At 44.1% G+C, this 23,553-nt stretch overlaps 1 protein-coding gene across 2 annotated transcripts in view; it reads left to right on the top strand.

Annotated features, from left to right (window-relative positions):
* The window catches only part of Tln2 (talin 2), a 401,214-nt gene that overhangs the window by 153,323 nt on the left and 224,338 nt on the right, over positions 1-23,553 (top strand). For both annotated transcript variants that reach the window (XM_055597884.1, XM_055597875.1), the window contains exon 3: positions 15,697-15,771. The gene's annotated coding sequence lies outside the window, so the exon portion shown is untranslated. The remainder of the gene's footprint in view (positions 1-15,696; positions 15,772-23,553) is intronic.

Below are 23,553 nucleotides of genomic sequence, written 5' to 3'. Positions count from 1 at the left end.
GGACAGCTGCAGAAATCTGAGGCTCTTTTCTTCAATGTAACCATCATTGCATATTGTTTGTGTGTCCTTCAGGCCTCTCGTAGCCTATCTTACCTTTTCAAAGAATCCAAGGCTCCAGGGCAGGAGGGAAACCAAAAGCCATCTTTTTTTTTTTTCCCCTTGCCTTTCATATACAAACAGATGAAGGTATTGTACCAGATGGGCCTTTCTAGAATCTAGATTTCCAGCTTATTCTCTTACACTGTTCCTTCTGGGTTCTCTATTGGACACTAGGCACAGCCTTCTCTTAAGGAAAATGATCAACTGGCTGGCCTGGTGGCTATCCTCTTGAGTGCCGCCATTAGGGGGCTGCTGCCCACTCTCCACCACTTAGATGAGGCCTTTTTAGTCAGTAGTATCAAACTTTCCGGTAGCCTCAGGCATGTTCATGTAGATGTGGTATCTCTGGTTCTATGTGTTCCAGCTGTGACTAGCCAAACCAGAGTTCATATTTCCTGCACATGACTTTAAAGGCTACGTCCTATTCTTGGCCACTGTTGGCCTGGCTGGGCCGCGAGGAGAATTTGCATGGACCCAATTCACTGGTACTGCTGATTTCTGTATCCTGTCCTGCTTGCTGTTTGTCCTCACTTCTTCCTGCTATATCCCTTCGCACCCACTTCTTGACCTACGAACTCTTCCCCAACTTTCATTGTTGTCCACTTGGCCAACGCCTTTAGTTTGTTAAGTAGTTGGTCCCTTCTCTTAGGTGTCACACTCATCTGTCTCTTGGGGAGAGTACTTTTCCCTCCCCAAGAAAAAAAACAAAACAAAACAAAAAGAAACAACCCAAACTAGACCTTGAGTCTCTAGAAATGCTTATTCTCCGTCAGATAGTATTTCTCACAATACAGCCCAGAGCTAGGCATGTTCTCCCTAGAAACTGTGCCCGTCTTGATATGGCCACCTGGATTACCGCCTTCAACTAGGCTGTGGTGTCATTGCAGCCTCCCTGTGGAAGCTTCTCTTATTATAACTCTGTCTGTATTCTGATTTCTCTTTGTTCTTTACTTGGTCTCCTCTGAAAGATTGCAGCTTCCCCTGTGGCTCCTACCTTAAGGCCTTGGAGGTGGCAGGCCTTAAGGTAAGGCCTTTCTTCCTCCTAATTCGGCTTACTCTAACACTCAGTGGCAACACTCAGTGAAGACCCGTCATATTGTTCCCATAGGGCGTTCTTTTAGGTGTCTCTGTGCGCCTGTGCTAAGTTCCCTGTGGGGCCCACGTAACATCACTCTTCATAGAGCATGCTCCTCTTTCCTGCTGGGTACTGCACTCCCACGGAGCACATCCTTTGCTCTGTAGATGTTCTAGGCTGGCGAAAGAGCTCTGACTGTGACAGAGTTTTGTCTCTCCTTTCTAGAGGAATCATCTTCCCCCAACCGCTTGGTTTCTCTTTTCTCTTTGCGTCTTCTGTTGAGTCTGTGCCTGGCCCGGTCCTGGAACCTCTCACCAGCAGAAGGAGCCCTTGGGGAAACCTGCATGAGTGTGCTCCTCTATCCTTTCAGAGAGATGGGGACACTGCAGAGTAGAAGGAAGGAAGGGAGCTGCACTGGCTCATAATCAGCTGATTAAGGTTGGAAAGGGACAGGAGTGCCATCAGGCTGGCACTCGGCTATCTGATTCCGGCAGAGGCCCTTGATTCCTCCCAGGAGCCCCATCCTTGACCCAGGGTTGAGGAGCTTCGAGATCAAACATAACTAAAGTGACTCCTAGTAGAAGTCATTTGAAGCTGCCCCGCTTCACTCCTCACTCTTTGAGGTACCATCTGCATCCCTGTCTCCCCTGAGTCCTTGAGGGAGTATCTGTGTTTCTGAGGTCTCTTCGAGCGCTCTGCACATACTTGATGTGTGAGAATACTTCCTCACTTAGAAACTGTTAGCTTGGGAGCGCTCCTAAAGACAGTTGAGTGGCTTGTGGCATGGCTCAGTAGGCAATGTGCTTGCTGTGCAAGCGTGAGGACTCAGGTTTCCATCTCCAGCATCCATGGAAACAGTCATGTGAATCAGTACTTGTCTGAAGTTCATGTGCTGGGGAGCCATGGGGGCATCCCACTTGCTCACTGGCATATCTAGGCAATTGGTGAGGTCTAGGTTCAGTGAGAGATCTTGTCTCCAAAACCAAACTGTAGGGCAGTAGAAGATGGCAAACACCGACCTCTGGGCCTTTCACATATGCATGTACTCATTCACACGTGTGAGCATGCATACCCCACACGTAGATATACATAACAACAACACAGTTTATGAACTTGTGTATGTGTAATTTGTAGTGGGCCTTTTGTTTAGCTGAGGTATAAGCCATAAACTCACTGTAAATATTGACTTCAATTCATATGTATATTTAGATGTAAAATCAGGACCCATTGAAACTGTATTATATTATTGTATGGTGTATAATTCATGGTGCTTCACTATTAAAGAAATACAGCATTTTGGTTGTAGGTGTAAAAATACTTGTTACAGATCCCAGTCCTGCCTAGACCTTGGGAATAGCTCTGTTCCATTCACCTCTCTTGGACTGGGGTTCTCCTCTTCAATTCTAAAGTCTTACCTCCTTAACCATTTATCTCCTCCTACAAATGGAAAAGAAGGTCCCCAGAAAGCAGGGGTTTCAATGAAGTGGTCCAGATCTGGGCTTCTGAAGTGATCTGAAAGGAGGTGCAGTTTCTTTTTTTCTTCTTTTTTTGGGAGAGTTGGGGAAAGCAATAATTTTCTTTTAACTGAAAAAAATTTAGCTTGCAGTGTGTCTTGATTCTTCTTCACCCCTGACATGTGCCCTTCCCCCTTCCCTCCTTCCTTCATGTCCTTTTCTCTTCTCTCTTTTTTTTTTTCTTTTCTTTTCTTTTCTTCTTCTTTGGTAACCCACCAATTCCAGTCAGCTGCCTGCTGGAATGTTGACTGATCTTGTCAGTTTGATCTTGCACAGGTAGCCAGTAGAAGGTGACACATGACCAATCTCCTTTCTAGAGAATGCTCAGCTCTCCCTTCTCTTATTGTAGAATGATGTTTGGAATGTTTTTCAAACTACGTAGTATGAAATTCTATAATCCCAAGTCCACATCAGTCAGGTGTAATTTTATCCTATTCTGATTGGGAGATGAGAAAAAAAAAAAAAAGGGAAAGCAAATATGGAATGGGATTTGCTGAAATTAAAAAATATGGAATGGGAATTGCTTTCCTAGTAGAATAGCAGTTAAATGTTTTGACTCCGTCTGGAGAACTCTCTGATGATGACGTCATGTTCTACGCGCAAGGTAGCTGTGATTGTTTTATTGGAACCCTTTAATCTTTCAATTGTAATTTGGGCAGGTATACAAAACAGCTGATGAAGGAATGCCAAGTGAACTGATTTTCACTTTGGGAGTCATGCTCAAATAATACTATTGACTGAGACATGTTAGCACTGTTTTGAAAAGAAATGGATCTAGGGGAACATTATCCTGAGACTAGATCGCAAAACAAATAGATTGGACATTCTTTAAAAGGCGAACTTAATAATTTTTAAACTTCAATACATCTTAATTATATTTCAAAATAGAAAAAGTAATGACATATTTATACTTGATCCCCAGAGTCCTGCTTTCCTCCCCTGGGCACAGGTCTCTGAGTGGAGGAACTCCGTAAGATCAGCACCTAGGCGGTTCAGACCTGCTCAGCCTTGCTCGCCTCATCCACAGGTTGATATGTGCAACAGCAGCAGAAGAAATAAGAGTCTTGCAGTTTTATTTGATAAATATCAAATCTGTGTTTTCTAAGTGCAAGCAGCTTCATCATGATTAAAAAATACTAGTTTCATAAGATATATGTAGAAATCATAAGCTATGTGACATTTAAAAAATAGTCTTCACCGTGGGCAGGGAGGAGATAGAAGGCGGTCTGGATGATGTTTGGCTAGCAGCTGGAAGTGTTGCGGCTGAGAGAACGGGGTGGCCACTCTTACGTGTACAGATTAGCACTGTTCAAAGTCAAAAAGCCTTTACGCCCCCTCCCCACCCAACAGCACGGCGCAGGCTCCCTGCCTGGTACATGCTGGGAACTGTATACTCATGAGAGTGTGTCCTGCTATGGAGTGTTTTCTCCTACATGTGTGTAGTTTTTTTTTTTTTTTTTTACAGTACCTCTGCATTGTAGAGCATCTGTATACAGGGTTTCATTGTAAAGGCATTCTTTGTATTTTTTATTTTTAGTTTGGTTTCTTGTGACTGAGTCTTACGTAGCCCATGCTGCCCTCAAATTCCATACGTAGCCATAGATGACCTTGAAACTCTGATCCTCCTGCTTGGAATTAGCTATGTAGGCCAGGCTGGCCAGCCTTTGCTCTAAGTGCTGGGATTGAAGGCCCGTGCCACCATGCCTGACCATATTATTGTTGTTGTTTCTATAGACAAGGTCTCACTCTGTAGCCCACATTTGAGCTGGTCTCCAGCCTCTGTCACCAGGTCCAGCTGGTCTGGATATATTCGGCCTAAACTTTTTTATTTTTATATTTTTTCCACTGGCTGCCTGCCTGTGTTTGTGTACGGGTACATACAAGTGTGCCAGGACACACATACAGAGGTCAGAGGACAACGTGTAGTATTAGGTTCTCTCTTTTCACCTTGTGGATCCTGCGTCTCAAGTATAGGTTGGTGAGCTTGGCGACAGGTACCCTCACACACAGAGCTACCTTGATGGCCCTATGTTGGGCTTTTTAAACAAAAAATGTAATTGTGTATAAGGTGTATGAAATCACTTCTGAAATGTTGTTCCCCATGAAAATGACTGTGAATTGAGAAGCATTTTCAAGCCTTCCAGCAGATATTCCGTCCTGGGAAGATGCCTTGAAGAGACACAGAAAGGAGCCTCACTTCCATCCGGTGCTTGCTCACAGAGGTGTTCTAGGTAGCACATGCCGGCTGGGAGCAGGTGGTCTGTGGATCCACATGTATTGGCTCAGCAACGAGTGGAAAAGCCCCAACAGCTGCAGTTGATAGGCAGGAGCTAAAGGGGAGACCCATCAGCCATGCACACACAGCTTGGTATGACGGTACAGAAACACTTTGGCCTCCATCCCCTGACACCATGTTCTGTGCAGGTGTTTGAGTGTACCTGCTTTGCCACAATCGTACTATTCTGCATTTGGAAGGGCATAGAAATCATGTCACAGTGTAGTGATAAATGATGCAGGGAATATCTTAGACCCATGAAAATTCAGAAAATACCAACAGAGAAAATGCTGTGGAGGGCAAAGATGCGGGTGCTGGCATGAAAATTAGGTACAGACACGGGGAGACATGGGGTGAAGAATTCGTTTTCATAGTCTATTGAGAAGAAAAGGAACTTTCAGTGGCAGAAGGCCATCTGTTGGGAGGTGCTGCCGGCTGGATGCTCTGAACCACAGTAACTATGCAGAGAAATCACTGGCCCTGTGAAAGGAGAAAAGGGCTGAGCTTTGGGGAAAATAAACCAGGAGCTAACTCATCAAGACAGAATTTCAGGTTTTTGAAAAATGCATTTTGAGGGTTTCAATAGGTGCCAATCAGGGCCAAGTGGAGGCAGATTCTTACTTATGAAAAGCAAGAAGCTGTGATTTCCATATTGCTATTTACTGATGTGTCTCTTTTTGACCTCGATTGACCAAATCATCTTCTTCAGTGATCCCACGTTCCTTTCTGTGCTGTCTTGGGTTGCCATGGAGATGAGCGAATTCTGTGCTGTCCCTTGATTTTTAGGGGTTGAGTGTTGGTTTTAGGGTAGGATGTGTTAGCTCACAGAGCCCAGGGGTTGGGCAGGAGCATGAACAAATGCTCACCTCAGGTAGGAAATTGGTGGTAGACCAAAGTGAGGACACCACCAAAGTCCAACTTAGTGAGCCAGTGAGGTCTTGTTGGGGTAACTGACAGGAGTATAGGTAAGGTTACAAGACCAGGGATGGCCCCAAAGTAGCTGCAACACTAAACACCTACCTCAGTCTTGCTTACAGCAGCTGGAAACTGGACTTACTACACACCTTGAAGGTAGCTTTACTCACTCATTGGAGACTGTCTCTTCCAGGCAGCATGGCCGACGTTTGCTTTACCTGCAGTACTTACTTCTTATATAAGCTTGGGGGGAGGGGGGGAGAGACCAGGTGCGTCTGCTCAGTTTCTGGCACTTTCTGATTTTTCTGAATTGTTTCCTTTCTGAGTCTTAAGGAGCTTCAGACTCTTTAGAGCTTCGGAGAAAATTGCTATATAGCACCAGGCACACAGCTCACAGGGCTCAGATACTTTTGAGTGTTGTTGGTGGCTGTCCTTCAAATAGGCTGTTCCTCTCAGCTGCAAGCCAGCTGTGTTCCCTTACAGGCTGTGGCCTTTTTATCCCGGAGGAGAATCACCTATGGGAGCCCAGTTCTGTCGTCATGTCCTTGGGAGGTGGTCTGGCATGATCAGAGACCCGCTGGTGTGCTGCTGGTATGGAGAAGTTTTGAAGATCACGGAGCCCCCAAGATCAAGGTGGCCATGGGATAGACGGTACCTTCCTAGGGACAGCTGTGGGAGCGCAGAGCTCAGAGTGATCAGTCTGTCTGTTCTAGCCGAGGGCTGGGCCGCATGCAGCCAACCTCAGGCCAGATCGCCAACTGCTGCCCACAGGCTCAAGGCCCTCTAGGATCACCTTGCATTCTCTGCGGGCTCTGCTCCTCAGGAGCCTCCCTGGCTTCCGTGCCTGGGTGATAACCATATGCTTACATCCCAGAGCCGTGTGTTGCCCCAAGTGATGAACCTGGATGGACATGTCATTATCACATAAAGTCCTGTTCTGTGTCAGCTCAGAATAACTTTCTGCGTAGTAATTTCCAGTTTCCTGCCGGTTTACGTCTTATGGACGTTGACAGATGTGTTACATGTGTCCCCAACCAGAGAGCCACATAGGAACGTTTCACCATCCTTCAAGTCATCCATCTCTGCTCATTCACATATCCCCTTCCTTGTGACCTTACAACCCCTGACCCTTTCTTCATCCCCTTATGCATCCTTTTCCAGAATATTGTGTGGCTGGAGTCATGGGGTTTATAATCTTTTCAGCTGAGCTCCTTCAGTGCTGGCTAGTACTACATACCCCCCCCCCACTGCTCCCAAGAGAAGCGCTCATACAGCCTCCCCATTGTGTACTCTCCTGCAAAGCTGAGGCTTGGATTAATGAATGACTAAGAGTAAAGGCAGATGCCCTTTAGGATTCAGAGGTAAAGTAGCTTATTTTAGCAGAGTCTTTATGCTTAATTGTGGCATCTTAGAAAACCTTTTGGAGATGGAAGGGAAGACATAATTATGAAATATCGTATTTCCCTAATTGACAGACCAACCAGGAGAGAGCTTTTTCAAAGGCTCTAGGTTCGTGGCAGAAGATCAAGCCTTTGGTCAGTGCTGGTAAGGGCTTCTGCATTAGAGTCTGGTGTTCTGATTTTAGTGAACATAAAATGTGCAGGTATGTACATACACAGTACATGCATGTTTATGCATGACTCCATCCTGACATTGTTTCCTGTAACCCTCTGAGGCCCCATTTTTGGGGATCTATGACCTATACAAAATGTGCATTTAAATTTCTCAAACACTTATTGCCTGTTTCACGTGTTTTAGGAACAGTGTTCTGAGCGTAGTTTGGTGCCCCGAGTCCTCATGTGTAGATACTTAGGAAAATGAATGTAAATATAGAAATTAAGATACAGTTAGTAGAGATACCTTTAAGCAGGTGGACTCTGAAATAGAACCAGATAAATAGAAGTGTGAGGAGGCCATCTGGGGCCTAGAAAAGTGGGTGTCAGGGGTCCCTTAGGGAAAAATTATCAAGAGAATGCAAGGACTGTGGCATTTGGAACACAACCAACTGGGCAAAGATGTCCATGGCAGGCTGTGTAGGAGCTGGCAGAGCAGGCACTGGTGATCTTGTGGCCTGGCACTTGATCATGATTGTTCTGAGGATTTAACCTAAAGAAATGTCCCCCCAGCTGGTTAACTCAGTTAACTTCAATTGAGGAAAACACAACTGTGATAGAGCCCAGCCAAAACTTGTGGGTAATCTCTTGGCTATTAACGTCTTCCTTGAGGAACTGGGGATAGCTCAATTACCATTACTATGAGTAATTACTGTTTTGAGCAACCTAGCAGGAATTGACCACTATTTCCCTGTTCTTCCATCCTTGGCTGTCTATAAAAAGAAAAATCAATCCAAAGTGTTCCAAAATGTGCTACAGGACTTTGTACTGGTTATTTTTTTTTGCCAACTTGACATAATCTAGGATCACCTTGGAAGACGGAATGTCAGCTGAGAAAATGCTTCCATCAGATCGGTCTGTAGGCAAGTCTGTGGGGCATTTTAAAAACTGATCAGTATCTGAGGGCCTAGCATACTGTGGGTGGTACCGCTGACGGGCAGATGGTCCTAAGTTGTTTAAGAAAGCAAGCTGAGTAAGCCGTGGAGAACAAGCCGGAAACAGCATTCTTCCATGGCCTCTGCTTCAGTTCCTGCCTCCAGGCTCCTGCATTTTGAGTTCCTTTCTTCACTTCCCTCAATGTTAGACTACAACCTTCCTCTCCAGATTCTTTTGGCAGTGTATCTCAGATACAGTGAATTTAGGGAAAAAAAAAATCATTTGTTTGCATTTGTTTGTTTGAAGGTGTTACAACACCTTAGGGTTATGTGACTGCTGGATTCAGATCATTAAATTTAGATTGGTAACACATCATATAATTCCTAATACCTGTATGCCATTTTGAGTTGCTTGCCTTCCACCCAAAAAATCGATCCTAAGAGCTTACTTGGGAAGTTTCCCACTTGTAGAGAATTGCTCTCTACTAAAGCATCAGTTCTCCATCTGTGGGTCTCAGCCCCTTTGGGAGTCACACATGCGATATCCTGCATGCCATATGTTTACATTAGGATCCATACCGTAGCAAATTACAGTTAGGAAGTAGCAACCAAACAGTCTTATGGTTGGGGTTGCCACAACATGAGAAACTGTTTTAAAGGTTTGCAACATTAGGAAGGTTGAGAACCACTGCAAGAAAGCCCTGTATATAGCTCTGAGCCATTGAACTTCTTAGCTGTTGACACCTGAGTCAATTAGGCGTCAGTTAGAAACAGTTGGGTGCAGTAATGGACTGAATGTTGCAGTTGGTCTAGAGACAAAGTCATAAGAAAAAAATAATTTTTTTTCTTCTATTGTAGGGATCTTAAAGGATAGGAGAAATGCTAGATAGAAATAAGATGGGAAAAGCAAAGCTTGCTTGAGAAAAGAGAGAACTAAGTTATTATAGAGAAAACATTCCGAAATTAATATAAAATGCAAGCCACGGGATGTGCATTTGCCTCAGTCCATAACAGTTGCTGGTGATAGGAGGAGGAGCAGCTTGTAGATTTACGATACTGACATAATCAACTTTTTACTTAGGTGTGTACATATGTGAAGGGGGTGCATGTTGGCCCTAGTTTTTTTTTTTTTTTTAACTATTTTATTTATGTTTCTTATGTCCCTTTCTTTCTTCTCCATTCCAGTTCCTTCCAACACCCCAATACTGGGTAGGAGAGAAAGGTTAGTGGGGACAGGGGTCAGAGTACTCTTTAGCTACTTCCTGCTGGTTAGAATCATCGGCCTCCTTAGGGGCAAGTCCAATCCTTGTTTCAAGATATCTCCAACTTCTCGTCCTACCATATTAACAGCAACCAGGAGCAGCAGGGGGTGGAGCACCAGCAGCTGCCATCTTTCTTGGAGCTCCCCTTTCTCTCTGGGCCCTGACATTTATTCCCTCAGATTTAAACTATCTGCAGCTGACAAAGAGTTCCTCTTAGAGCCTGCACAAGGCAAATAGTTTGCTGCTGTGGACAGTCTGAATCAGTCCCAAATCCTACACCTGGGATCAAAACAAATGATGTTTACATGCACCTGCGTCTGCATGCCTACAGAGGCAGCCACCTTGCCAACTGAGCCATCTCTCCGGCCCCTATAGTCAGTATTCATTTGGGGAGCGTTCCTCTAGCTCTGTTTGTGCTATTGTAGTACTTCTTCTTACAACATTTGCATTCTAGTTTCACATACTAGAAATTGGTATTTCAGTATTTTTAAATATTTAGAGGCGATAGTGAATTCTAGATCAATGAAGACTTCATGGCCCAGCTCGGATTTTTGATCTGGAAAGCACGTAAACAGGGAATTAAACAAAACAGGGATTACAGCATCTGATGTGGCCTCGGAGGAAACATGCACTTTACATGAACATCCTTTGCACCATTAACTGATCATTTGTAGGATTGTTTTTTAGTCATTTAATTAGTGCAAAGTATGCCTTCAATATTCATTTGTATAAAAGAACTAATTAAAACATTTTCCAAAGTAGTACATGGGACATTTGTCCTAAGATATAGACCACAAAAATAAAGGAATCCGAGCACGTGTAATTGTTGGAACCATTTAGTTATAATCACAGTTAGCATATTAAAGCAGACGTTTTGTACTGGAAAACTTCTTTAATTTTTATTAAGCCAGCATTTTCCACATTTATTTGAAGATATATATATATATATATATTTTTTTTTTTTTTGGATGGGATGCTTTTTATTTTTAAGATTTTATTTCTGTTTTATGTGAAAGGTGTTTATCTGTGTGTCTGTGTGAATACTCTGTGTGTATGTGCAGTTTCTACAGTGGGCAGAAAATGATGTATTCCCCAGAACTGGAGTTATAAATGCCTATGAGGCATTGTGTGGCTTCTGGGAACTGAACCTCAGGTTCTCTGCAAGAGTGGCAAGGGCTTTTAATCAAGAAACCATCTCTCCAGCCCTGATTTTTTTGGGGAGAAGGGAGGGGGGTTGCGACATGTGAAGGAAAATACTGTCTGGAGAAGAATACAGAGGATTTCATGAAGCCTTTGTTTTGGCTCTCAAGTTTCCCTTTGTCTTACAGAGGAACAAAGTAGTCTTATTTCTTGTCTCTTTGGAATGTATTGAGTGTTGCTGCTGCATGCTAACTCTTCATTGAGATTCTTTTGCTCTAGGCCAGGACCCAGCCCCTAGCTGGCAAGTTAGTGAGGTGAAGCCAGGAGTAGAGAAATGGCCTATCCTGTGTAGTCAGATATCTTCCAACCTGGCAGAGTGGGGCTGGACTCACTGAGCTGCCCGGAGTGAAAATATTCTCTAGATTTCAGTACAGGAAACGAAGAGGCTTGACAAGGGATAGAAGGAAGTTGGAGAAATTTGGGAGAGTTTTGTTCTTAAAATGTTTCTTCTTTTCTCCCTTTGGTTCTTGCCATCATTGTCAAAGAACTCTTTGTCCTGTTTCTTCTTGGATTTTTGTGATTTTCAGTGACAGTCAAGAATGCACTTTGCTCTTTCTGATATATATATATATATATATAATATTATATTATATTATATATATTTATATATATAATTTATATATATAATATATAAATTATATATAAAAGCCCATTATATATATATAAATTATAATATATATATATATATTTATATATATAATGGGCTTTTTCTTCTTTGCCTAGTCTTACTGTCTGAAAACTCTACTTAGTTTGGGGCTGCAAAATGCTTGGGTTGCCATAGACAGGCAGGCACACAGCAGGGTGGGTGGTGGAGTCCCTGTGGAATCCAGGACCATGTTGCAGAATGGAGGTTCCCTTCTTCTAGGCTTAGAGAAAGCAGGAAGTCCTGTGCCTCACGTGTGTGAGTAGCTCATCTTCCAAGCTTGCATTTGGGGTGTCTGTGAATCAGGGTGAGGATGGGAAGGGAAGGGAATCCAGAAAATCAAGTCACGTTAGTTCTGGTGTTTTCAGGAATTGTCAAAAATGCAGCCTCAAATGGGGAGCTTTATGAAAGGGCCCGGCCCTGGCTGGCAATGCCCTCCCTTTCTTTTGGTGAATGGAAAGTTTTTGGTAGTGGTTTTTATTGACTTCTGATGGCATCAACCAGTGCTTCATGACATCTACACAACAGGCCCAAGTGAGTCCGTACGTGGTAATACAGAATACTCCTTTGAAGGAAGTGTTCTTCTAATAACTTGAAGAAGTCATATTCAGGTTTAACAGTGGGAAGTATTTTAGGGCAAGGCACATGGTTTGGTGATAGGAAGGGCTTGGCTGTCACAAGCAAGGCCCTGAGTTTCATCTCTAGCGCCACAGGAATCACACTAAAGCATTTTAAGCAGATAACTGTGCCCGCAGAAGGCCTGCTCTGTGTCAGCGTTCTCTAGGGACCTGTTAAGATCAGACAGTGAACAATGAGCCTCTGCCACAAGCTGTTCCTATCTCTGCTTCAAGCGCCTGCTGCTCAGATAAGCTTCGTGGTGGCTGCTGACCTTTGCTGATTGTATTAGCTGTGTGTTCACCCTGAGCCTTGCCCCCTCCCCATTGGTTTTATTACAAAGCAGGAAACTTAGGCCAAAAGAATTTAAGGCACACTGAGGGCAAATGACTAGTAAATCGTTCTACCAAGATCAAATTTCTTCCTCTTAGCCACCAAGCTAATGCCTTCCCCAAATGTAATGTTGACTGTCACAAATTCTGTGTGTGTGTTAGGATGTGTGTTGTGTTGTGTGCTTGTGTATGAGTGTATGCTTTTGCATCTGTGCAGTGTGCATGCACATATATATACATGTTGGTATGCAGAAGCCCTTCCTGCTTGGTTTCCATCACTGTGATAAAGCACCACAATCAAAGCAGCTTGGGGGAGAGGTTTATTTGGCAATCCTTCGCCGAGAGAAGGCCAGGCAAGAACTCCATGAGGAACCTCAGGGAGGAACTCAAGCAGAGACTATGGAGGAGTGCCGCTTACTGCTTGTTCCTCATGGCTCACTCGGTTTGCTTTTTTTTTTATACAACCCTGGACTGCCTGCCTTGGGATGGTACAACTCACAGTGGCCGGAGACCCACTAATCCAGAAAATGCTTGAGGACCAGTCTGGTGGAGGCATTTTCTCAGCTGAGGTTCCCTCTTTTTAGATGACTCTAGCTTGTGTCAAGTTGAAAAGAAGAAAAGGAACCAGCCCAAGGGCTGAGGTTGCTTGTCAGAGATCACCTCCCATCCATCTTCACCTCTCTTCCTTTATTCATTGAGGCATGGGTTCCGGTCAAATCCAGTGCATACTGTCCCACTTGCTCAACACCTCTGAGGCTGTAGGTATGGAAAGGCCACCACACCCACCTGTCATTCATGAGTGTTCGAGAGATCTAAACTCTGATCTTCACACTTGTGTGCTGAGTACTTGCACCACTGAGCCATCCCCCAGTTGCATCTCAAATCTCAACACACCTCAGGTGCTGTGTATGCCTGTGTGGCATTGAGGAGCTGCCTGGCTTTGGTGGCCTCTGGGTTTTCCTGGGCTGTGTGTTGGAGCCACATATATTTAGTGTAAGGGTAGTGACTACTCACCTCTTCAACAAAGTAGTGGTCTTTTGTCTGTCTTCTATGGATGTTTTCCAGGGAGAGAGGGAGCTTCTAGCAGATGAAGGGAGCTAACTAGAAAGAGATCTATTCAGCTACTAGCAATTATGGCTTTCTAGCCAGGCTCATAATTATGAAATTATAGGAATGCTTATATGATATGTAACTTACAAGCCTTTAAAATTAAAGCAAGGAGAGGAATACATTTGTTTTCCAGATGTAAAGCGAACGTGATGGGCCCACTGTGCTAATAAATTCCTGTATTTTGTAATCTCAGTGGGAAAAAAAAGTTCTTTTAATGTGTAAATATAATCTAATAAAGATAAACCTGTGCATAACCATGCTGATAAAGACTATCTCAGGGATAGGCTGGCTCACCTGGATACTCCCGGCTCCTTTGGTGTTTATTCGTGTGCAGTCTCTTCACAAATTCCATTGTTAGTTGGAAATTACGTGAGGCTAGAGAAGGGGCTCAGCAGGTAAGAGCAGTTGTTGCTCTTGCAGAGGACCTGGGTTTTGTGTTTCCAGTGCCCATGTGGTGATTTACAACTCTTCTTAACTCCAGTTCAGGGGATTTGATGGGCCCTTCTGACCTCAGTGGGCACCAGGCACACACATGTTGGTTCACATACATACAAGCATGTAAAACTCAAGCATGTATAAACCAAATTTTTAAAGATTCTGCCTATCTCAGCCCAGCCGGTAGTGGTGCACACCTTCAATCCCAGCACTCGGGAGGCAGAGGAATGTGAATCTCTGTGAGTTTGAGGTCAGCCAGGTCTCCAAAATGAGTTCCAGGATAGCCATAGCTACACAGAGAAAGCCTGTCTCGGGGGTGGGGGCAGGGTGATTCTACATATGTCATATAATCATTCTTTGCCTGTGGGATGATGGTAGGTTGGAGCTGGCCAGCTAACTTTAGCTGAGGGGTCACAGACATTGGATGAATTATAGGTGATTCAGCTCTTCACTCACAGGGTCTCAGGACTTAGTTTCCTTTCCAGTAAACTGCCATTAGATTTCTTCTTCTTAGGGAAAGTTTATTATTGCTTTCTTTATCCTAAGGGGAATATTAATTTCCTTATTGGTTTGCAAATTATGAACAGCTAACTTTTTTTTTTGTCTTGTGTGTAAATATTTTTTTTTATTTTTTATCTTCTTGCAAAAGTGTTGGTGGTATTTTTTGCCTTATTTTTGTAATTTTGTAACCTGTGCATGCAGGTACCACTTAGATGCCCCTGAAGCTGGAGTTACAGGTGGTTGTAGCTGCCCCAAGTGGGTGCCAGGAACCAAATTCTGACCTGCAAGAGCAGCAAGCATTCCTAACCACTGAGACCCTACTTTCGTTTCTTACTGTTGATGTAGCAAGCCAGATAGCTTAGTCTTTTCTACTTTCATATTTTGCTCTCATGCTTAAAAAGACCTTCCACGTAGTTATCCTAATGTAAAATGTTCAGACACATGCTCCTCTAGTTATCATTTCATTCTGGTTTCATAAGTTGGAGAAGACGGGTGAATGCCTGTTGGGTGAATGCCACCCCCAGATAATAAACCCGTATAATTTCTTAACTCGGTTTTTATTCCTACCCAGGCATGATGACTTGTACCTGTTCTGTATGAATCCTCTGAGCCTTCTTCCCTTACTCTGCTTATTCACCATGCCTAGGCTGTTTGGATAAATCTGTCATTGATGGTGTTGTTCTGCCTCTTGTTGGGTTTCCACTGAGTAAGGTGTCTGATGGTGAGCTCTCAGGGCCTCAGAAGGGACATGACAAAAAGCTGAAGCAAGAAGGAACTGCTCGATGATTGAGTCCCAAGAACTAAGTGTGAGAGAAAGGAACAGGACAAGGACAGTCCCGAATGCTGACGGGGGTGTGGGGGAAGAAGACACAGGGTCTGAAGATGGTTTAGACGTGGTGACAGGGAGCAGGAGGAAGGACACATGGATTTGCCTCTTTTTGTTTAAATCCAAATCCATTAAGGCCTTCCTAACACACAGAAGGGGAGGGGGGAGTGTTCTGCCTCTTTGCCAACAGTAATGTAATTTTGGTCTTTGCATAAGTGTTCTGGGACCTCAATTCCCCATAGGCACAGAAAATTCCCAGCACATGTGGTGTGGTGGAAACTCATTGCTTCTGGAGTTATTTCCTGTCGCTCTTAGTGTAGGAAAAATGACCAGATGTATAGACTTCCTACTCACAACGTCGTGTCTACAGTAGTATGTGCTTCTAACGACTTTCCCATTGTTCTAGGTATTGCTGCTAGAAGCTTCTCTCGCTCCTCGGGATCTTTCAGGGAAACTGATACTACATAAGCTGAGAATCTAGGTAAGTCTTTTAAAAACTGAATGAAAGAACAAAAAGAAAGCATGTATAAAGAAAAAAAATATGCCTCATTAACTGAGTCCTGGAGACAGGAACGTATGTGGCTATCAATCTCCAGAGCACTTCCGGCGCTTGGACCTTCCTATGGTGCTCACCAAGGTCTGTGTGCTGCAGCAGGTGGGCAGGGCACTTCTGGTCATGGTGCCTGCTTGCCATTTGACTTCTGCCCATGGAGGTTAGGTAGGTGAAACAGGATGGATGGGCTGCTGGACTTTTTCCTTTCCAGATCTTCTTCATTAGTCCATAGTCATCCCCTTTGGTTTTCTTTGTACATATTTTGAGAGGGTGAAGATTGGAAGTGCTGGCTAAAGAACTAATCTAGAAACTCTCTGCAGTCCCTGAAGTGAAAGTAAGAGGTTCTTGGGGACTTCAGGGTTGGAGATGATGGCTGTAGAATGGGAGGAAGTAAACATTGGTAGTAAATGTTTAGCAGTGGGTTTTTGTTTTTTGTTTTGGTCCTGTGTGGGACAGCAAGAGCTCAAGTGGTATGCACAAAAACTCTGGAGAAGCAGGGACACACCTGAAGATTCCGCGTTTGCCGAGGTTTAGTGTAGCAGGGTAAATCTAGTCAGACAGTGGGAAGGGGGCCCATCATTGTGTCCACCTCTAAGAGTATCATGGGCCACCCATCTTTTAGTTCTAGTCCTAATAGGTTGAAGACCTCAAAGCAGATCATTTACTCTCTGTCAGTCTCAGTTTTATTTGCGGGATAGTCTAGGCTAATTGTTTATGTGCTTTTTTTCGGAGGGGGGGGGTAGCAAAACCATGTTAGGACCAATTTGCAGTCTCTTTTCACTGAATATAAACAAACTTCATTGTTAGAGATCAGTGGGAATCTAGTATTTATTTCTATGAAGTTCTACTTTGTGTCTGGAACTTTTCATGATAAAAGATTTTCACAAAATGATACTATCCTCTGCAAAAATGAGTGTTTTGGTACTAGAAGAGTAGGACACGGTGTACTCGTACATACCTTTGATCACAGCACTCCAGGCAGGCAGGTGTCTGAGTTCAAGGCCAGCCTGGTCTGTCTGCATAGGGAGTTCAGGTAAGCCAGGGCTACATAGTGAGGCCCTGCCTGTCTTTATAGAGTACATATTTAGCTTTATAAAAATGACTGGCCTTTCACAACCTTTCCTCCTTTCTCTGCAAACCAGTGACCATCACAGGATTGAGGGCTGACATCGGTAGGCCCTAGAGTATATGCTTCTAGAACTGTGTCCTTCCTCCCAAACAGGAAACAAGGTCTAACCTACGTAGACTTGTCTACATTTGGAAAATGTCCTTTCAGCTGACATGGTTGAACTAAAAGGTCAGAGGTCAGTCTGAAGTGAAGGGACTGTTCTATTGGGAGCCTAGGTAGAAATGACTTATTTTCATAAACATGGGTGAAGATTGAAAGCTTCACAGTGATCTCCCAGTCTGATGAAAGGCGCAGCTGCTCTTCCCAGTGTGGTGGGGCAGCTCTGGCCAGCTCTTTGGATGAATATGACCATCTATTTCAGAAGTATGTGTGTGGTGGGGGTGGGGGTAGAGCTGCCAAGATCTTCAGGGAAGTGAGCTTGATGCCTGGGCCCTAGAAAGTCGGTGACCTTAAATATAAAGAACTCAAGGATGGGTGTAGATCTAGGGCACAGCCAAGAGTTATGACCTTGCAGCAGTGAGATCTGATTCCTTTAGGACAGAGAGGGGCTTCACTGTGACACCCGATGTGAAAGGAGTGTACTTAGTGGCACCTGTGCCATGAACTGTGGAGAATACATGCTGCATTTTCTGTTGAAGAGTCGCGACCGGGGATCCCTGCTGGACAGTGAAGTCATGTGAGGGACACGCAGAATGTTCCCTGCTCCAGGAGGCCGCCATCATTCCCTTACGTGTGGGACTCCTACGGTTGCTGTGTGCTGTGTTGTCTGTGTCGTTTAGGACACGGAGGCTCATTCCTTTCTCCTTTCTCCTCCTGTGATCTCTGGCTTATGTTTCTGCTACCAGTCCCATTTTCAGAGGAACTCGGAATGAAATTTGACAGTCTTACCTGGCTGTTTTCTGCCCTGTCACCCCAACTCTAGGCTTACTGCATGTTTGTTATGCTTTAACTCTCAGGTCCTACCCTGAGAATAGTTGCGCCCTTTTTAGGGGTGAAAGGCCTTATCAAACAATAGTGTAGGAATGTGAGAAATTACATGAACTTATGACATGTCTGAAAGTATATATGCTGGGTGGGACTTTTGTTTTGGCATGAGCCAGGGAAAAGAAAATTGCTTTAAGGGCTCTCCAGACTCCAGATTGGAATAAAATTTAATGAATGAACAATGAAACGAATCAATCACATTCAGGAGCTTTTCAGCAGGGCAGGACTTTCTGGGTGAGATTGTGTAGGGATGGATGGTTAGGAACCGGAGACAACTACACTTCTCAGAAATCAGTGTGGAATTTCAAAGGGTCCTATGTTAGCATGCAAGTGTATGTGCATGTATGTGAGGCTTGAGATGCTGTTGGATGGGGTGGGGAATGATAAATGACTAGTTTAGTTTTCTCTTTAATGGCTCATGATGTGTTCGGGATTGGAGTGTCAATGCGATCTGTTAAATTTATCTCTGTTCACTATAGCTTATAAGAAAAAAATATTTTAAAGGCGATCTTAAATTAAAGAAAAAATTGGTTTGGGCTCTCTGGGAAACATTCAGTTCCCTTAGCTGTTTACAGGAGGATATTCAATCTGGAAAATTCAAAGTAGGACCAATATATATAGTTGGCGTTCTATACCAATCACCTAAAGGCCATGACATCAGCAAAGATAAGTTGTTCCTATGCTTCCTTTTCTTCATTAAAGATGAAATCAGTTATGCACTTTCATCTTCCCAGCATGCTCCCGTCAGCTGATTTCTTTGTTTTTTTTTTTCCCCAGTGACTTTGGTCACCATTGCATTGTGTGCCCTCCCACCTCAGTGACTGAGGGTCCTCGCTAGCCCAGGGTCCCAGGACCCATGCTGGATCCTTGCTCTGTCGCTGTTGCCTAGAACGTTCTTTCAAATAAAAGCAGGTACAGCTTTCAGCTTGGCTGTCACCACTGACTCATTCATGGGCTCGCCGGGAAAGGCTCTTACCGTCAAGACTAAATGGTCAGATTCAATCCTCAGGGCCTACGTGGTGGAAAGATAAAGCAGTCTGCTTTCCCCATAAGTTGTCCTCTGACCTCAACAGGCATGTGCCCACGTGTGTGCGCGCGCGCACACACACACACACACACACACACTGAGGCATGTGTGTTCCCTTACAACTACAACTGCATAGACACAAGCACACACACAAACTAAATTAGTCAACATTAAATTAAAAAAAAAAAGATTAACCCACAATGTAACAAGATGTGCCATTTCCTTGTACTCGTTGGCTAATTGTGTATGTACCCTCCTTTTGAACTTAAAAAATTCTAAGGGAGAACTCAAGATTTGATTGTTTTCTAACAACACAATGCACTTAATGAAATTGGTGGCATTTTTCAATGAGTGATTTTTGCGTCCATTTCCGTATTTTCCTTTGGAACATGAACCTTCAAGAAGGAATTCAGGCTTCAGGGCTGGAGAGATGGCACCTGGGTTTGGATGCCCAACATCTACATGAAAAACCATGTGTGCCTGTAGTCCAGTGCTAGGGAGGCAAGGACAGATGGACCCTGGATTCAGTGGCCTTCCAGCCTTTTTACTTCTATGTGCAGACACAGGAGCGTGTACATACATGTGAAAACACAATAGTTCACTCTTCAGCTGTAACACTTAGCAGGCTCACACTGTTCAAGAGAATTAGCTTTTCGAATTTACTTAAACAATAGCTCCGTATATCTGCAGAACTGAAGAATGACTTAATACTGTCAAAATAAACACACTTTAAGGTCGCCTACAATAGTATCAATATCCCATTGAATGTATTGACAGAAGCTCAGAAATTTTCCATTGCTCTGATGTAAGCAGTGTTCCCAGAAAAGAGCCTTAAAAAATCAAGTCCAACTGTTGCATATAGATGGTTTTAAAAAGAGGGGCTGAAACACTGGGCTGGAGAGGTAGCCTAGCTGGGCAGAGCACTTGCTGCTTATCCAGAGGCCCAAACTTTGGTTCCTAGCACCCATGTCAGGTGGCTTACAACTGCCTGTCACTCTCAACTTCAGGGGAACTGGTTCTCTCTCTTGATCTCCAAGCACTGGGACACGCTTGAACAAACAACATGGAAATGGCTTAATAGCAGATAGAGCATTGACCAGAATAAAAAGCCCAGAAATCTCTGCATTTGTGGCCAGCTGATTTTGACAGCTGTGCGAAGAACACGCAGTAGGAGAGGGACACTGTCTCCAATAGCTGATTGCAGGACAAATGGATATCAGACACCGTACACAGGAATAGAAAATCATGTCTTTGCCTCTTGTCACATCAAAGGTTAGTCTGAAGTGTCTGAAGGACTAGGTGGATAGAGTAGTGGGTGCTTATAAGCATTTTGAGACCCTGGATTCAAACCCTAGCACTTCAAAAACAGTATTAAGGGCTTAAAGACTGAGTCTATAAAATTACTAGGGGGAAAAAAAAACACGTAGTGGAAGAGGCTCCGAGACATTGTTCTGAGCAGTGGGGTTTGGGATATGAATCCCAAAGCAAAGATAAAAATAGCAATAATAGACAAAGGAGATTACATCAGACCAAAAACAGCAGAAGAGCAAAAGAAAACTGCAGCTCACTGGCAAGATGTCTTGGGGAATAAAAGCATTTGTCCTTGCAAAAATGACAGCCCCTGTGGAGTCCCCAGAACCTACACGGAAGTGCTCTATGTGGCAGTGCACAGCTGTGGTCCCAGCACTTCTGAGGGAGATGGGAGGTGGAGACAGGAGAATCTCCCAGAGGCTCACTGCCTAGCTGGTCTGGACCATGTAGTGAGGCAGGGATGGCAAGACAGACCTCACCTCTGCAGGCGGAGGAAAGAACGGCCTCCTGTAGGTTCACCCTCACACGCAGGCTGTGGCAAGTGTGCACACCTGCCCTCACACACACAGGTCATACAGAAACATACACTCACAAACTAAGAACGGCTAAATAAATAAGTGGGGATCAGTGTGCATGATAAATAAGGACCTAGAAAAGGAGGCTGGACAGACATTGTTCTTGCAGAAAGCCCCAGGTTCAACTTCTATCACCCATATTAGGAGGCTCACAGCTGCCTATAACTCTAGTTCCAGGGAATCTGATTGATGCTTCTGACCTGCAGTCACTGAACTCATGTGTGCCCTCATACAAATAATTTAAAATGAGAATAAAAATCTAAAAACAGACCCAGAGGCAAAAGGTGTCAATAGACACCGTTTGTATTCAAATAGAACTTACAAAGAGTCCATGAGACTGAGGAAATACTCAAAACCGTTGATTTTTTTTTTTTTCTTCAGAGAAATAGAAAAAAAAAAGTGAGTGGCAGGGAGTTAGAAGTGAAACTCTGATGAGCTGGGACTTCAAACCTGTGAGAACAGCGATGAAAGATGCTCCGTGTTGTAGAGCTACCGGGAAAAGGGAAGCCTTGCATATGGGAATGTAAGTTAGCATTGACCGGTTTGGAAGATGATGGAGAAGTTCCTAAAAATATTTAGACCAGCACACAGGGTCCATCATCCCCACTGCTGAGTCTGTATAAAAAGTAAATGGAATAACAAGAAGAGATCTGCTCTTGATGTTGATTACAACAAGGGTTTCCCTTTTAATTCTCAAGTTTTTATTTTATTATTTGTGTGTATGTACATGCATGCTACAGGGCATGAGTTGACGTCACTGGGTCACTTTCAGGAATCAGTTCTCTTCTGCAGCTGAGGGTTCTTAGACTTGAACTCAGGTCATTGGGTGTTTATGGAACATGCCTTTATCCACTGAGCCATCTTGCCAGGCAGGCAGCATTATTCTTAAGAGCCAAAATATGAAATTTATACGTTTCTCATCTAAGAAATGGATTGGAAAAATGAGCTACAGGTACACAGTGGTAAGCTTTTCCACCCTGAAAAGGTAATCCTGCCTTTCAACAACTTGAGTAAATCTAGAGAATGTTGCATTAAATGAAAGAATCCGTGCACAGAAAGAAAAGCATTGTGTGTTGTTTCTGTGTGGAATCTGGGAATGTTGAGTTTAAGAAGTGGAGAGATGACCAGCAGCGGCTGGGGGCTGGGAAGTTGTAGTTAGGAGGAAGGATTTCAAGCTATTGCTCACCCAGCATGGTGGCAATGTTGAGGTGCCCTCTTGGAAACTGGTAACAGAACCTGTGCTCTCACCACATATAAAAGCACGCGAGGCAATACATGATAATTACCTCAGGGTAACCATTTTATAATAAGTCAAATTATTATGTGCAAATAGCCAAAACCAGGAAGCATTTCAGAAAGCTAACGACAGAGTAGCGGTGTCCTAGCTGGGCATGGTCGCACGGGCCTGTGGAACCAGCAGTCAGGGGCCTCCATGGTCCTTCTCAGAATCAACTGCTTCTTTTTCTGTAAACATTGGTTGTGTGTGTGTGTGTGATCTTGTATCTCTTATTAGTGTCTGTCCATCTATCTGTCTGTCTGCAGATGCCATGTGGGTAAGGTTGCAAGGGCATATGTGTACATATGAAGGTAAGAGGTCAACTTCAGGTAATGCTGTTCCTCAGGTGTTCCCCACCTCATTTTGTGAGACAGGATCTCTCACTGTTTTGGAGCTTGGCTGGCTGGTGAGGCCCAGGGATCCGCCTGCTGCCGCCTCCGCAGCTCTGGGATTACAACTTCGGGCCACCACACCTGGCTTTTCACGTGGGTTCTAGGGATGAAGCTGAGTCCTAGCACTCATACAGCAAGCCTCTCCCCAGCCCCTCACTTGTTCAGTTTTAAGGGTCATTTCTAGCTGTCTTGTAGTCCCTTGTCAGCTCATTCACTATCGTTTCTTCCGTGGCTGATTGATTCATATTTCAGGTCTTCCCTGTCTCCTCTGATCTTGTTTTGTCTCCTCCATGCTATTTCTTTGTTCACACCAGCCACCTCTCTGAAATATCAATTTTGGTCAGTTACATCTTTAATTTTACGTTCTCGGGATTGGCAATACATGCATGCGTTCTAGTCTGACAGTTTTGCTTGTTAGGTTCTTGTTGGTAGCAGAGATTGGGTCTCGTGTCTTGTACTTGCTCTAAGCCGCCTACTGTTGGGCTGTATCCCCTTACCTTCCTGTTCTGGTCTTTATTTGCAGTTGAGGCTTGTGTGATTTAGCTCTTAGTTCTAAGTGTTAAAAGCCAGTAAGCAACATTTGATGTAATTAAGTAAATAAATACTGTCCCCATCAGAGCCCACTCAGGTGGTAGCCTGATGCCTTTGCCTGTCAGTGGAGTGTGGCTCAGTAGAGTTTTTACACTGCACCAGCAGTCTTTAAGTGCAGTCTGAAGTGTCCTAGGCTCTGTCACCTTTCTGAGCAAGCCACTTTGCTTCTGAAGCTTTCACTCCTGGATTCTGGGTCTCAGAGGTTTGTTTCAGCACATGGGAAAAGCTTCTTCCCACGTTAGTGTGGAGGGAAGCAAGAACCAATGTTTAAAATGCCCTACAGTTTACTGAGGACCTGAGGTGTTAGACAACAAGGCCCTGGAAACCTGTTATCTCCTGAAACCCTCACGGCAGCCCTGCAGAGCAGGTGTGCGCATGCGCACACACACACACACACACACACACACACACACACACACACACAC

Source organism: Psammomys obesus, unplaced genomic scaffold (assembly GCF_907164565.1).
Source record: "Psammomys obesus unplaced genomic scaffold, mPsaObe1.curated_primary_1811, whole genome shotgun sequence".
In the NCBI taxonomy this organism is placed as follows: domain Eukaryota; kingdom Metazoa; phylum Chordata; class Mammalia; order Rodentia; family Muridae; genus Psammomys; species Psammomys obesus.
This window is presented reverse-complemented; position numbering and strand designations above follow the sequence as displayed.